Genomic DNA, 17,532 nt, shown 5'->3' on the forward strand with positions numbered 1-17,532 from the left:
TGCTCAAAAGTGACGACATTTTTATTTTTCAAATGGTACATCTTTACCATTTAACAACTTGATATCATCAAAGTAATACCGTCTGACGGTTTCTTTTAATCAATTACGTGCAATATAAACATAATTCTGATTGATTTCATCCAAATCTGATTGTGTAAATATTTTGCTAAATCTCTTCGGTAAAAATACACTACCAAAGTCTTCAATTATTGCAATAACCGCAGGACCAAATTTAGTGTCTATAAATTTTTACCTTTTAATTTTATACACCGTATTAAGCTGTAATTAACAATTTTTTTACATTCATTTGTACTATTTGCGCGATTACATAGTTCATCAATTTCGACATATTTTCGATACGTATATGCAGAAGAGTATTTATATGTAAAATTAATATTTTATTGTTGTTAAAAACGTTTTGTACATTTATAGATTTGTAACAGAGTCTAATCGATGGATGTTATGAACAAATTAAAGACAGCTGTCTTTAATTCATACGGTATTTTCGGTGATTTTAAACTAATTATCGATACAAATATGGGTTTTTTTTTAATGTAACAAAGTTACGTCAAGATGGCGGGAAAAGATTTGAAAGCTGGTTTCGTCATAAATAATCTCAAAAATTGAAACATCTGGTCACTCAGATTCAAGTGACCGAAATATTTCATATAAAGTCGATTCAAAGGGTAGAAATCCATTAGATTTACTCATTTCTGGTACGTATTTACGGGAGGAATTAATTTTAAATTTAGCTTGTAGGATCTCTACCGATTTCTATAAAAGATATTACAAAATTATAAAAGAGTATTTTATCAAAGATTTTAATGAAATTAAAAGCAATAATACACAGCTGCAATTAGAAATACAAGAGCTTGAAAATATTGCGGAAAAATTGCAACAAGTAGAAAAAGAAAAAATCAACTTGTACATCAAAATTTAAATCATATATTACAAAAGGGACAATTAAAGGTTAAAGTCAAGAAACTTAAAACTACGGCGGCACCATATACAACTGACGAAAGAAAAATCAATAGGGTTGTAATTCTAGATAAAACTCGAACCGGACGACGATTACGAATGTTACGCTATCCGTATTCAACATTTCAATTTATCGAATGCAATAAATAAATTAAAATTAAAAGATCCAAATAAGGTCAAATTGTTCAAACTCATTCTAGAACGATTCCAATTTAAAAGGAAATCCAATGATTTCCATACAAAGATAAATGTTGATAGTTTAAAACAGGAAATGAACAGTTTATATGAAACGGAGTTAAATAAGTTATAATTGTTTTCATGTAATAGAATGATGTCAATTAAAGCCCATTAGCGAAAGAATTACATAAGCCGGCCCGACGTAATTATCCAACTAGGAAAACCGAAATTAAGGATTTGGGTGCCTATACCAAGCGGACTTAGTCGAAATAATTCCTTATTTCAGACTCAATAAGGGTTACAAATACTTGTTGACCGTTATCGATTGTTTTACTAAATTCGCGTATTCTGTACTGTTAAATAAAAAATGGGTACAGAAGTCGCATCCGCTTTGCGAACGAAATTTAAAAAATGCAAAATGAGACGTATTAAAACGGATCGACGGGGGGAATTCTACAAAACGCAAGTTAAATCGCTGATGAAACAATACAACATAGCCCATTATTCGACATTCTCGGATAAAAAAGAGCTATAGTTGAACATTTCAACAGAACGTTGAAGACGAAGATGTGAACAAAGTTTTCAGAACGGGGAAGTTATAAGTGAACTGTTGTGCTGCAAGATTTAGTAGATGAGTGCAATAATACAGTTAATTCAACTATAAAATTTAAAACCAAAGATGTAAATAGCAGCAGCGAATCGCAAGTGTTGAAAAATCTTAACAAAAAATAAAATAGGAAAACAATTAGTCAGCGATGCGGTTCGCATAAGCAAATACAAACAGATATTTGAAAAGGGTTATATGCCGAATTGGACAGATGAAATATACAAAATACATACGGTACACGCCGAATCTCAACCGCTTACATATGATTTGATTTATAGTAGAAATGACATTTTAAAAGGTCGCTTTCATCAACATAATAAATTTAAGTGATGTTGAATGAATGAATATTTTGTTGATAATCATTTTTTATATTTTTTTATATAGATTCCCCCACAATGTTTCAATTGACTGGAATGTTACTGACGTGTTGTTTTTACTTGAGAATTTATTACTATAGTAAAATTAGTATAAAAACCTTGAGATCAACCGTCATTTTGCTTTCTATGAAAGTAATGATTCATTGACTGTTGAATGTGTGGTCATGCTTTCAGGATGAACGGGTGTTTCTAGTTAAATTTACACAGTAAAAGGGTGGATTTACTGAAAAATATATACTAAAACACGTATTTGAGTTACGCCCAAAAATCATATAAAGAACCAACATCCGGGGTTCTCTTTTCACGGGTTTATTCAATACATTAAATAAAATTTCAAAATACATTTTGAATCAAATAAAAATACATTAGAGAACGGCAGCTTTCAATGATGAGTGTGTGTTAACGTTAAATTTACATGTTGAAAGAGTTAATTTACTGAAAAATTCATAGTAAAGCATGCGTTGAATAAAAAAAAAACAACTGGCTAGGTTTCTAACCTCTTCACTACTGCACTCTGTTAACTGGCACCTTAAAGCGTTTGGCTATACCGGATTGGTGAGATATCAGTGAAAATTATCTTCCATAAGTTGAAGATTATATTTTACATGTACGTGTATATATATATATACACAGTGAATGTTAACAGCAGATCATTGTTCAATCTGTTATATTAGATGCGTTTGCGTTTGTTTTATCTTTAGGTCGACATCCCCATATACTCTGTTCCAAGCACCCAAAGAAAGATTTTCCCGAACGGTCAAGTCGTCTCACACGGCTCGAACGTCCTAAGGGATCGCGGAACGGACAGAGAACATTTTTTTTTGTCTTCATTCATTTGACTGGTTTGATGTAACTCTCCAAGATTCCCTATGTAGTGCCAGTCGTTTCATTTCGGTATACCCCTACATCCTACATCCCTAACAATTTGTTTTAAATATTCCAAACGTTGCCTGCCTGCACAATTTTTCCTTTATACCTGTCCCTCCAACATTTAAACGACTATTCCAGGATGCCTTAATATGTGGCTTATAAGTTTGTATATTCTTTTAACTATATTTTTCCAAATGCAGAATGTAAAACGACGGTTTCACAACTGTTAGTGAATATGTAAAAAAAAAGCATTAAGAAAATTGGAAAAAGTCCGTTACATTGTATACGAGATAGCTACAAAACAACAAAACGGAGAAAGGAAAGATATTAATATTAAACATCTCAAGTGTACATGTGTATATATATATATATACGACCATACGCATCATGTTAAGTCTGTTGAACTGAGTACGGTTTTAAGAACAGCAGAGTATAGTGATGAGCAAACCTAGTGTACAGGTCTTAGTATTATTATTATTATTAAGTAGGAAAGACAAGTCGGGTACCAAGTAGGCTACCTTTAACTTTTGCATGTAAGCCAAGAAGGAATGACTCAAGTGTTCCCTAAGGAACAGACCTCATCCAGTTAATGGTCCTTCCGTCGAGTGCGTCCCATGTTGCTTACATAACTCGACATGAGTTAAAATGAGTTACTTTTTCCCGCATAACAATCCACAATAACAGCAACTACAATAACAATTCAAGAATTAGAATTAACAATCAAAATTACCAGAAACGCTTAAGTAAATTAATGCAAAGTGTTAATACTGTAAGCAATGAATAATGTAAAACTTTATTTATTTATTTTTTGTTAAATTTAAAATAAAATAAATATTTTATTTAAAAAAAGATAAACAGAATTAAAACAGATTAAACAGAATTTGTTATGAAATAAAAATGTTTTCAGCTAAGTACACACCTATTATCAATTAACGCAAAACTGTCTTTTTTTCATTGTAGTTTTTTATCAATCGACTACGATAAAAGGAATATTTTTAGGTATGTTCTAGGCTGATTAAATCGAATGGTTTCGATCAAACGAGTATAATTGGGTAAGTAAATATTCCAACAGAATTTAACCGGAAAATATTTTAAATTAAAAATATTACATAATTAGCCGTCACGTCTCTCCAGAACCTGGATCCCCGGCCCAGAGAGCCTTTGAGTTGTTTTAATTAAGAGGCTCCTCAGGGCTCCCAGGATCTACGCCAAGACCTAAAGGCCGCAGAGCTCGCTTAGGTCGCCATTCCCATCTACCCAGGATTTCCACCCCCTGAATCCCCCGCACTCTACGTTATCCTAATGGTTGTGAGAATAATACTGATAAATAATAATTATAGTATTCAGGCTTTATTGAAACTTGAAAAATAAACTAAATTACAGAAGATAGAATAACAGTAACTATTGTAATAACTAAAGTACACTCACCTTTGACGACGAAAAATTCATAACTTATTTCTTTGATATGTTGGCAGACATATAATAATGAAATAAAAGGATTAATCGATATTTTCTCAGTGAATATTTTTAATTCACAACTTTACCCTCCTTGGAGGCGAAGAAATAATGAATATTTTTAACATCTTAACCTTCAAGGGAGTTAGGGACTTGGTCGATGGCTTGAAACCTTCCCTGGGATAACAGAAATGTATCCTACATATTTTAAAGTAATCGGTCTGTCGGTTCTCGCGTGATGCGATAACAAAGAAACAGACAAACTTTATATTTGTTTCCGAATAACCGTGATCAGTTAGATTGAGAGCGTACCTGATGCGTGCAAAAGTTAACCTTCAACCTACTAACAAATACCCCGTTTGAATTCTGAAAATCGGACGATTATTTGCAGACATTATTTGCAGAAAGCACACTATTGCACCTCCCAAAACAGCACCCCAGAGGCACGTCGTGTGTTACCAGTTGACGGTGACGATTGGTCTAGTCTCCCACGAGGTGCTCGCTTACCTCACCATTCTAGCCTCACAAGCAGGCCCCACGGGAAGCCACTACCTATTGTGACTAAACAGAATTTTTTTAAAAATTTACGTTATTTTATTTAACCGTAAATTTAATTCTGTTACTTTAGTAATATTATTTATTCGAAACATTCAGTTCAAACACAGCTCACATAGTGAAAGACACTCACAGGTCAGTTCATTAATTCAATTCATTAAACTTGTGCTTCAACCTACAAATCTCCACACTACGCGTGGGAATCCCAGCTAAACAGGTGGGAATCACATTTAGCCTCCTAGCGATCGGTTGTGGGACTAATACTTCGTAAGTTTATTTTTAACTTGTGTTGTGTGGCACCGACTTCAAAAATAGTTATTTGTTGTAAACACTTTTACTTTAATTAAAAAATAAAAACACAATTATTTGTAAATTTTTAGTATTATTATTTTTCGAAGTCGGTTTTTATTTTTACATTTTAATCATTTTATTTGAAAATCCAAACTCTTTAGTAGTATATATATATATATATATATATTATATAATTAAAATATGGGTAGGCTTACTAAACACGCTGGTCAAATGAGACAGCGGCGTTTAAAGGAACGTTCCTCAGAAACGAATGATCGTTTAAGGAAAAATAGAGAATGAAGTGCCGTGAATATTTCCGCAGATACTTCTCAACAACGACAATGTAGACTCTCACAAATGAGAATGTAGGACAGTCGATTCTTAACGGAGTGAAAGACTAGAGAGTCTTGCTTATCGTGTCAGTTTAATACACAAACGCGTTTAAAACGAAACGCAAGAGTTCTCACTTTGAAATACGAGGAAGCTGGACTCATAAAATTTGATGAGGAGATTATTTTTTCCTAAGATTATCATCAGATTCAGTTAAAATGTATGAGACCATTGCAAAATATACTTTTTCGATTAAAAAAATTGATCAAAATCGGTTAGTAACATCGGAGATACTGTGTAACATCCGCTAAAAAAATAAAAATTCAATCGAATTGATAATTCTAAATTTTCCCCATTTCCGACTATACTAAACAACATATTCACTACATTGGGGATTGAAAATATTGTTCAGATAAATATCTAAAAAAACTTTTTTTTTTTTTTTTATTTCGATTTTTGAAGGAGTGCGTCGGTGAACGGCGTGGCGGATCCACCAACACAGCCACTGTTATTGTATGTACGACACGACTGGCTGCACCTGCATTCGGTTGCTTCGCTAAAATAAATCAAATAAAAGTACCATATTTATTCGAGTATACCCCCCGCCGACGAATAAAAGCCCCGCACCACGATTTTCCGGACCGAAAATTTAAAAATCAAAATCGAGTATATACCGGTATTTAAAAAAAATACGTAAATACGAAAATATTCAGAAAGTAAAGCATTTAATTCGGTCATTTAGATTACAATATTAATATTACGCTAATAATTATTTACCGTCAGTACGAGTTTAGTTCAGAATCAGTAGGCCAGTAAAACGAAAAGAAAGTATCATGTTGAAAAGGATCATTTCAATACTCTGATCAATGCCTGTAAAAGAGTTACCGGTAGTCTCCACGTTGCTCTGCCAAAGGTCTTCACTACCATCAAGTTCATTAGATATTCCGCATTTTTTTAAACTTTTCCTTAGTAATTCCGTGGAAATACCTTCCCAAGCGTCTTTTATCCAAACACAAATCCGGTTAAAATCTGGGTGTTTGATTCTTCCTGTAGGCGTGAGAAAGAAATTTTCATCAGCCGTCCATTTACTGTACAGTTGTTTTAATGCAGATTTGAACGGTTTATTAATGCAGACACCTAGTGGTTGCAATAGACATGTCAATCCGCCAGGAATAATTATTTGGTCTGTCATACCCTTTTTTAAAATGTCTTTCACTTTATCAGTCGTATGCCCCCGATAACTATCCATTACAAGCACACCGGTATTTTTTTTATTAAGTAAATCTCCTGATCGCTTTTGCCATACACACCTGATCCGATCTAAAATTAAGGTTTCGTCCATCCTATCTGATTCCTGTGTTCTAATAATAACTCCAATTACCTGTACGGTAGGAAGAGTTTTTCTTTTAAAAACAATGTACGGAAGTAATTTTGATCCATCAAAATTAATGCAAGCATACGCCACACCTTTGTTTTTCATTACTGCCAGTGCGAATCGTAACACTTTTTTCACATTTTTTGTTTACGGTTTTGTCAAACGGCATTTCAAAATATACGGGGATTTGATCAGCGTTTCCTATTTGAGAAGGCAAATAGACTTTATCTTTTCTAAGATTTATTATGTATTTGTGAAAATGTAATATTTTTTGTTCATAAGCGTCTGGAAGTCGTTGAGAAACGGTCGTCTTTCGTCTTATTGACAAATAATTTCGTGCAAAAAATCGTGTTATCCATCCCCGGCTTGCTTTAAAATCAACTTTATTCAACGATTTAGCAATTTCACGAGCATATGATTGACACATTTCTGTCGCGACAGCATAACCGCATTTCCTTTTTTCCATAACAAAGTCGTACAATTTTTTTTCTTTGTCTGTGTATTTTGGTTTTAAGCCACGAAAAGCCCTTTTATTACCAGTGCCTTTCACCAGCAGTTGTTTCTTCTTACGCCAGTCTCGAATGCAGCTTTCATCTACGTCAAATTTTCTTCCTGCCACCCGATTTTCAATTTTTTCAGCCTCTTCTATAACGCGTAGTTTTTCATTTACCGTAAAAGATAGTAAACGCTGTCCTTTTGTACTCATTTAAATGCCGTAATTAAAATAAATCACCGTATTAAACGTTAAAAGATAAAGTAAACAGTTAAAATGCACATAACCGTCCACATATACAAACAGTACAATGACTTTGGCGAATAGACAAGACGAAGATGGGTAACTGATACTGTAACTGTAGAGTCATTAGAACTGGATCTAGCCTATGCAGAATGAATCAGTTTTATAAAAATACCGTATCTTCGTTCCTATCGATAATATGAACAGGATGTTAATAATTAAGGATGTATTGTGTATAAGCGGCATCCAGTACTGATAAACGAAAGCCTAATGTAACTATATTTATGTGATTGAATTTAGTTATTTCTAAGAAAACGTTTACATAAATTATTTATTATTACGTATAATTACATATAGCTAAAGGCTATGTTTCAAGTAAGCCCCGCACCCTTATTTTTTCTCTCCAATTCCAATAAAAAATGTGCGGGGAGTACTCGAATAAATACGGTAATTAAAAAGAAATATCAGAAACGAAGTACTGTGTCCTCCTAATGGTGTTTGTCAGGCAACACGAAGAACCGCACAAAATAAATTTTTACCCCTATAGAGGCTGTATATTTTGAAGATGGATGCTGTATATTTTGAAACTCACATTCGTAGATTACTCAAAGTTTCAGGTCCTGTACTGATTAAACTGTTGCTCTGAAGGTATTACAACGCATTGATATTTTTTTATAAATTGAACAGGTTTTAATTACTTTACCATCTATATAGCAGCTAGCTATATAGAAGGAAAAGTATGGTGATCGCTCAAAATTGGCCATATCCGGTTTTCACCGAAACTTGACGAATTGACCCCTAAGGAAACCAGAAAACCGAAAAATGTTTTAATTTCTAAGATTAATAGAAGGCAGTACAGAGAATGATTTACGTTGCATTTTGTTTTAAAAAATTTTGCAAACAATTATTGGATTGCTTGGCATTTCTCCCGCCACCACATTATTCGGTCGCCCTAAAGCATAAGACCGAATGTCTGTTCCACAAACGACCCCTGAGCCAAGAAACAGTTTAACGAACAGTGTCCTAATTAGCTCCTAGAGCTAACCTAAAAGCGTGAACGAAATAAGCGTGGTACCATACACCAATCTCTTGAGTGTCCCATGACCCAAGTGTCGTATATCACTGAAATGGGAAGGCCCACCCCGTCAACTACTAAAACATATATGACTATCAATAATTAAATTTATCTTGTCAAACATAGCAATTCACTGCCACGCCTTGGCCGCTGAATGCCAGCAAGTACCTGTCCGCCATTAGAGCGCTTGGAGCCTTAATGTGGCTGATAGTCATATCTCTCAGCTAGCTTCCTACAGCAGCGCGGTAGGAGCCTATCCCTTACGTAAACTACTGATATCGGTTGAACAAAGCAACTGCATCAAGGAAAACCCACACGGTACGACAACGCGGCTTTCGCCACATTGACTCGTCGCATGTGAGTGGCCAATTTTTTCCTTGACCTCTAAGTTCCAGGGTGGCCTGAGTTCTGGCTCCCAAAGAGCTGAGGAGTCGAACATCATGTGTTCGTTCGACTGGACCTCCCTGCAGACGCACAGCTCATCGGCTGCCAGCCGGAACCGAAACAAATATTGGCTTAAATTTACACAGTTGGAGAACAATCGGACTCTCGTTGACCCTAAAAACGAAGGAGAGGCATACCATCCCCCCAGATCCTGTATAAATCTATACAAGGACCTTCCCTCAGTCGTAGCGTGCCATTTTTGCTGCTATGCTTCCATCGCGAGGCTGTAAATCCTCCTCCGCAGGCGGTAGATGAGCAACTGTTCGAAATTTAGAACCGCATTGAGATCACCGTTCCGCTCCAGTACAGGCCCGGCTCAAAACCGCATCCTAAATACTTCGGCCTCCGTCCCTCTTCGCAATTTCCATATGGTCGCACGAACTTTCTCCACTAAGTCGATTGGTAGAGCCTTTCCCAATACAGTGGTAGCCTCGTAGGAAGTTGTTTTAAAAACACCAGTGTGTACAATTAAGGCTCTGTGCTGGGCGCTCCTTAAAGGTTGAATAAGTGCTCGATTTCTTTCCGACTTATGCGCCCAAACGGACGCCGAGTAAGAGGTCATATTTTCGAAGACACCTCAGTACACCATGTACAAATGACGGCCCGAGAGTCCGTATTCCTTTCAAGCAATCCTCCAAAGCTTGTGCATGATAGTTTCAAACAATTGTAAAAAAAAAAATATTATTGTAAATTTTTTTGCTAAATTGCTCCCCCACTCCAACAAACAGTAATAATTTTGAAACGTTGTAGAAGGCAGTTTTTTCTGTAAAAAAAACTGCAAAAAACTGCAATCGTTTGCAGTTTTTTTCTGTTAGCACCTCGTTGGATTCACAAATTTATTCCCCATCAAACTGGAGTTTTAACCCAGCCACCTCTCCCTTTCACACTTCGCGCCCATCCCACTTAGCAGCCAGACTACTTCTGTAGTCGTCTGAATTTGGGTTGCTTGGCAATTCTCCTTCCACCACTCCATTCTGGTCGCCTTATAGCATACGACCAAATGTTTTTACTACAAACGGCTACTGAGCCTCGAACAGTTTAGCGACCGAAATAGCTCCTAACTGCGTGAGCGGACTGAGCGCGGTGCCGTATACCACCGGCTCACCTGTTCCATCCGCTGTCATATATTTGCTAAAATATATATATATATCTAAGTTACTCTCCCACAGCAGTGCGGTAGGAGTCTTTTCCCTTAGGTAAACTACTGATGTCGGTTGAACAAAACGACCGCATCAAGGAACTCCTACACGGTCTGGCAATGCGGCTCTCGCCACACTGACTTGCCGCTTGTAACTGGCCGATTTTTCCCTTGACCTCTAAGCCAGTGGTAGCCTCCTACGAAGCTACCACTGGCAAAAACACCAGTCCATACAATTAAGGGTCTGCACTGGGCACTCGTTAAATTTAAAGTGCTGTATTCATATCCAACCTATCCACCCAAACGGGCGCCGCGTAAGTGGTCATGCTTTCAAAGACACCTCGGTACACCATCTACATTTGACGGCCCGACAACCTTAAATGTCACGTGTCCATCCAGCCCTCTTAGGTTGACAAAGCCGCCTGCGCTCGATCTTCTAGCTGCCGTGGTGAGTTACCATGAACTAATAGGACACAGTCATCGGCGAAAGCCTGGGCCGAGACCCCTTCTGGGAATGTAAATCCTAGAAATCCGTCAAAGACCATGTTCCACAGTAAGGGACCGAGAACGGAACCCTGCGGTCTTTCCCTGGTGACGGATATTTCCATCCATTAGGTGAGCATCTTTAAACAGAGCCGTCCGGTTAGACAATTAGTCACGTACTTCGGCCTGTACGGCTTGGGGAACATTTCGGCATTCCAACTCATAGAGGACAGAACTCCAACACAAGGAAGGAAATGCTGCCTCTATGTCAATAAATATAGTTTCCCAAAACATATTTACAGTCGGCGCTTTCCACCTCGGTAAGAGCATTTAAGATGCAATCCTCGGTGCCAACCTCTTTCATGAAGCCATACTGGCCTCGATTTAGAAAAAAATTCATACCGATGTTTTCCCAGAGCCGTTCCACAACCAGCCTTTCCAGCAACTTACCGATAACCGCAAGTAGCTAATGGATTGATAACTACTGACCTCACTAGAATAGTAGTCGTCTGTATGTTGTAACTTCACAGGTGAGCGGTAGAATTAAATAAATGAATAATGTTTAATGTAAATTTTATAAAGTGGCCGCTAGTACCGCCACACCCACGCGAATTAAATACGGTATGCGCGTTCGCTTCAGTAGAATCATTGAATTAAATAAACAAAAAATAATCTATTTAATTAAAATGATAAATATATTAAATTAAGTTGTATGTGTAAGCTGTGCATCAAACAAAATCCACGTGACGGGAAAGTCGTACCAACAAGTGTGTTGTCAGCTTTTTTATTATCGTTATTATTCTCACAGGCATCAGTTTAACGAACACAGCGTGTTCCAAGGCACAAAGCCGTCGTCTGGCTATACGGGAAGGACGAGCCATGACCGGCTAAATATCCACTGATTTTTAAGGGGTGCGGCGATGTACAGCTCGGCGGTTCAACCATCACAGTTACAACACTGTTACTGTACGTGCGACACGACTTGCTGCACCTTTGGTTATTTGACAAAATAACATCAAATAAATTTAAAAATTACTTTAAAACACGGTTCTCTGTTAAAACGAAATTGCTCTAAAAGTAGAAAATAATTTTTGATATAAGATAATCAAAATAATTTTCAAAATTTGTTAAAAGAAAACCATTGTGCGCTCATAAAATATTATTTTGTCTTCATTTTAATCTACGTTCACATTTTTAACTTGGTTTTAAATGGTTTTCTTTTTACAAATGTTGAGAATTATTCTGATTATCTTATAATCGCTGAAAAATTATTTTCTACTTTTTAGAGCAATCTTGTTTGAAAAGAATTGTTTTAAACATTTTTTTAAATTTATTTTTTTAAATTTTAGTCTCCCGCCCGCACTTGTTCGTTCAAATGCCGTCAATTCATTCACACTGGTTTATAATTTTTCCACATTCTATCTAACTCTACTAGCGCTGCGTAAAAAATAAAATAATAAATCAACTCTCGCCGGCTTCGCCTTTTGCTTTCATTCGCTCGCTTTTCTTTGACGCGCTTTCTCCAACCGTCTTTTCCGTTGTGTTGCAGTTTCCTTTGGTTTTGTATACTTTGGTTTCATTTTTGTTCCCACGAGAATCCTTTACCGTCCTCACGAAGAAAAATGATTTTGTTATAGTAACAAAATTCATTTATTTACGATAACAAATCGTTTTGTCGTCGAAACAAAAAACTTACAGTAACAAATCAGTAACGATAGGTTACAGCAACAAATCCATTTTGTTATCGTAGAAAAATCGTTTCGCTGCCACAACAATCCCTTAGTTACCGAAACATATGATTTGTTATCCGTATGTAAAAAAATAAATATGTTTTCGCAATGTCCGCCATATTGGATTTAAAACGATATTAAATATGCTATACTATATTGTCATCTGAAACAAATATGTGTGCAAAATTTCAGCTTGATTGGATAAAGGGAAGTGCACCAAATTTCAATTACTAAATTTGACCTATACAGGATTTCGAACATAAAAAAAATTGACATATTTAATGTCATTTAAAAATAAACATTTGTTCCTTTTTTAAAATCGGAAAACATTGTTAAGCCCAATTTAATTTAATTAATAATACCTCTTAATATAAAATTTAATTAATATACAGATTACTGTTGTGAAACTGCAATATACTTTTATTTAAGTGAGTTTCCATTTTGTAAATCCAGAATTCATTTTGTACTCGTTCTCATCCTCTTTAAGCAAGGAGGAAATTAAAAAAAATAGTAATAATACTACAAAAAAAAAACAACAATGCCAGTTAGTACGTGCCTGTACATTTCAATTAAATAATTTTAATATTCTAACTGTGGCAGCACTGGAATTAATGTTGCCAGTGTGATAAAATATAGCCTATGTAAGGTGGTGCATTTAAAAAAAAATTAATCCTCGGGTTTACAATCATAATGTTTTTCTTTATATATTTTTAAGTAATGAGAATTTATAATAGTTAAAAATTTTTAATTAGTATATTAATTTAACATTAAGTAATATTATTAATTACACTAGTCAACAAAATAACTTTTTCGTGTATCTGGAATCGTACATGTTGGTTTTAAACAAGTTTTTTGGTGCTGAATTCAAAACTGTTATCAGAATTTGTGTAATACGTCACGTTTTTCGTTTAGATGCATACGATTTATTTACCATAAATGCATAATCACTTTGAAATCAATATTTAAACAAACAATTATTTTTATGTATATCCATTTAAAATTTGTTTAAATCGACTACATTTTTATTTATTCAAACACATTTAACCAAAAAAACATAGTTTTTATCTTTTTTGTTGCCTAAAAATCACCAACAACAACTACGAAGGACTTCCGTGCAGCTAGTTCACATTCGCTAAATTTTATCGTCGAAAGTTGAATTCTTAAGCAGTTTCTTGATTTGCGAACCGATAAATATGCTTCCTTGAGATTACCATCACTCAATTTAGGAAAACTTATTTTTAAATGATTAAATCGTGGTCCACCTTTGTCTAGTCCTTTTACAAAATTTTTCATAAATCCCGAGTTTTATGTGAAGTGGCGGCAGTATGATTTGACAACTCTCAATTAATGATAAATGATATAAATTTTTTTCACCGGTCGCAATGGCCAGTTCTTTACTTGGTAATGATTTTTTGTATTACAACTATCCCAAAGACAAAGAAAACAATAATACTTCGTAAACCCACCGAAGAAGTAACGCGACAATTTTCAGATCGCTGCTAACGTGCCACAAATTCTATTTGTATTTTATCGCTTCTATTATTGATGCCACAGTTTCATACGTTTCTTTCATATCATGCAGTTTCATACTGCATGAGCCAGTGGAATGAATAGCAGTTTGTTACCGTTATGCAATAAAATTCCTTTCATGCTAACTTTAGAAGATACGATAAAAAGATGGCAATCTTCAGGAATATGCTGAATTCCAAGCTCTTTCTTCAGGCCATCGACATCAATAAAAACACACAATGAATTTTTTATAGTACAATAAGTCGAAAGAGTTTTATTTTGTGTTCTTAACGTCGTAAATTTTGTTTTTTTCCGCTAAAAGATTCTACTGTTGAAGTCTAAACACAGAAAGAAAAAACACAATTTGGAAAAATCGCTTTTTTTAAAATCTAAATGGCAAAGCTATTGTGCAAAAACTGTCAGTCCGATTTTGTTGAAATTTGGCATGCTTTATCATATCAAAAACTTCTTTGATGTAAAATCTGAAGGTCCTATGTGTAATATAAGTACTCTAAAAAATTGCGAAAAATCTTGTTTTTTTTCCATTTTTTTTTACAGTTATTGTTATTTCTGCATCAATAATAACGTATTTTTCAATTTGGAACCAATGATATTGTGTGTAAAATTTAATAAGAATTTTTCTCTCTCGATCTTTTCTGTAATACGAACTGCTATCTAGGGAGATATTAGAAAAAAAAATGGATATTTTTACGATTTTTTTTTTTACATTGTGTTTAATAAAAATTTAAGTACACCTTTTTTCAGCTGGCGCATAACGAAATAATCATTTGTGATGATATTCCGGAGACATTAAAGCAAAAATTTGCGATAATATAGAGAAAGTGCAAATATGCCCATTTTAAGACAGATACTAGGATTAATTAAAAAATTGAATTTGCAGAAATTGAAGTTTAAAGTTCTACTGACTTTTAAAACTGTCCTGCCCCATAATCTGGATCTTCACCACCAAAATATTTACACCCAATGAAGTTTTTAATAAGAATACTTAAAATATTTAAATTAGTAATTAATGTCCTACTTCTGAAGAATTAAAATTGTTACTGTTGTCAAATAGAACTTATTTTGACGAAGAACTGACTGGCTGTTTTATAGGAACCGGCTGAGTTTTCGGAGGTAGTTCTTAACTGCCAGGAACAGATTCAGGATTTGTAGGTAATTTTTCTTCCTTCGTAAATCTACTGCTGTGAAAGTTTCTTTTACATTTATAAGATGTTTTTTCTAGGCATTATTGATGAAAAAGCATTAAACACACTAGCAACAAAACACAAATAAAAACAGACGCTCATAACCAACAACACTAAAACCAGCTGGGTTTTAATAGCCTGTCTTTTTCTGTTTATCCTCCAGAACCACCGCAAGGTATCATTTCAGAGGATGATATACTCGAATAGGAATGTAAATGAAGTGTAGTCTTGTACCGTCTCAGATCTGAGACGGTACATCACATATCCTGAGATGCGTGGTTAATTGAAACCTGACCGCCAAAGAACACCGGTATCCACGATCTAGTATTCAAATCCGTATAAAAGTAACTGCCTTTACTAGGATTTGAATCTTAGAACTCTCGACTTTAATAGGCTAAATTATAAAATACACAAAAGGGAACTACAATAAACGTGCGTATAGAAAATATACTACAAGAAAAAATACAGTACTATATCGTAAGAAAATATTAAACAAGTTCTTTGCGCAGTATACCCTTGCACAGCAACTGATGACGAATCGCGAAGGAGATGAATTTACTGATTGAAATCATAACATCAACGTCTAGGCGGGAAGTGATGCAATTCACAACAGATAAACAAATTAGACACACTGAGTATAAAATAAAACAACGAAAATTACAATTTGTATTCCTGCTGTCCATTTTTCAGAACTGACTGAACAGTTTTTGTAGGTAAATCCATTATCCGCGTCCGTTAACTAGAAGGTCCGTTATTGAGAAGGATTTTATCCACTAAAACCAATATGAAATCACAGGCGAATCTAAAAGTGTCTGATATTAAGAGTTGTCCGTTATTGGGAAATTTCACTGTGTATTACGAACCTTCCGGCAGTATCAATTTGTTTTTTTTTTTTTTTTTTTATTGACGTTTTTTATTATTTTGCAGAATTTATATATATTTTACTTTGAAAGTAGGGAATTATGTACTAAGATAGAATATTGTAAGATACAAAATTGATCCGATTAACTTAGTTTTCAGGGACGGTGAATGCACACTGACGACTAACACACACAAAATGTATGGCAATGGAAACTTACTCCGCTTGAGCACAGGTGGAATAAATGTACATCTCTTACAAAGCTCTTAATTTATTCGGTAGGTGTGCTTGCGGTTAGATTTCTAGACCTTTACCTTATAAATCAAAGAATCAATTTTAAAAGTAAAAATATTCGACGTTTCAATTCCGGTTAAAATATTAATAAAAAAAACATTAGAGACGTCGCATATTTACGTATTAATTTATTTCCGTTTAAATAATAATAGATAATGTGTGAGAAGTAATAGAGGACAATGGAAGAGTATATAGTGATTGTAAAAAGAAGCTTCATCAGAAGTTAGTCTTTGTATTGTGCATCTTACAAATGAATATTGTAGTCGTCGTCTATCGTTTTATCGAGGCGGCGACTTAAATGTAGAAGAGGGGTGTTTAGACAGGAAGTGACCAGTTTAATGCCATGATAGAGATACAGTACCGTACTATAAGCATATTTACCAGCAACAGGGATATAAATAAAAGGACAGGGAAATTTCATAATCCCTATTGAATACCCGCCGCCGACGCTACACAAGTACTTGCTAGAAGTCTACTGTAATGTAATTTATCGTTTATAGTGACAGTCATTTTGCTCGTTATTTATTGATCACAATCTCTTACCATAATACTAATACAGCCACCTATCTACCGATAAAAAGAAACATTATTTTAATATATCTTATAAAATGCGAATAACTGATTTATTATAACAATTTTTAGATTATATTTTAATAAACAAACCAAAGATAAATATTAAAAAACATTGCTCTTTAATATAGAAAATTGAAAAGCGTGCGGGTGAAAATTTTGTATATTTTTTCAAATTTTTAAGGTCTATTTAAACATATATATATATATATATATATATATATATATATAATCTGTGACAATCCCGGTAACGTAAGGATTCCGACGCGTGGTCATACATCTAAATCGGTTCAACCGTTGAGCTGCTGCGGTGAAACAAACGTCCATACATACACATATAAACAACAATTACATTCCTTTTTAGGGAGTCGTATAAAAATACTAGTTACATTTTAAAATTGATAATTTGTTCTGTCAAATGATAGATTTGAAAAATCTATCAGATGAATGAATCATTTTTGAAAACTCACATCT

Source organism: Lycorma delicatula, chromosome 4, assembly GCF_047948215.1.
Source record: "Lycorma delicatula isolate Av1 chromosome 4, ASM4794821v1, whole genome shotgun sequence".
NCBI lineage: Eukaryota > Metazoa > Arthropoda > Insecta > Hemiptera > Fulgoridae > Lycorma > Lycorma delicatula.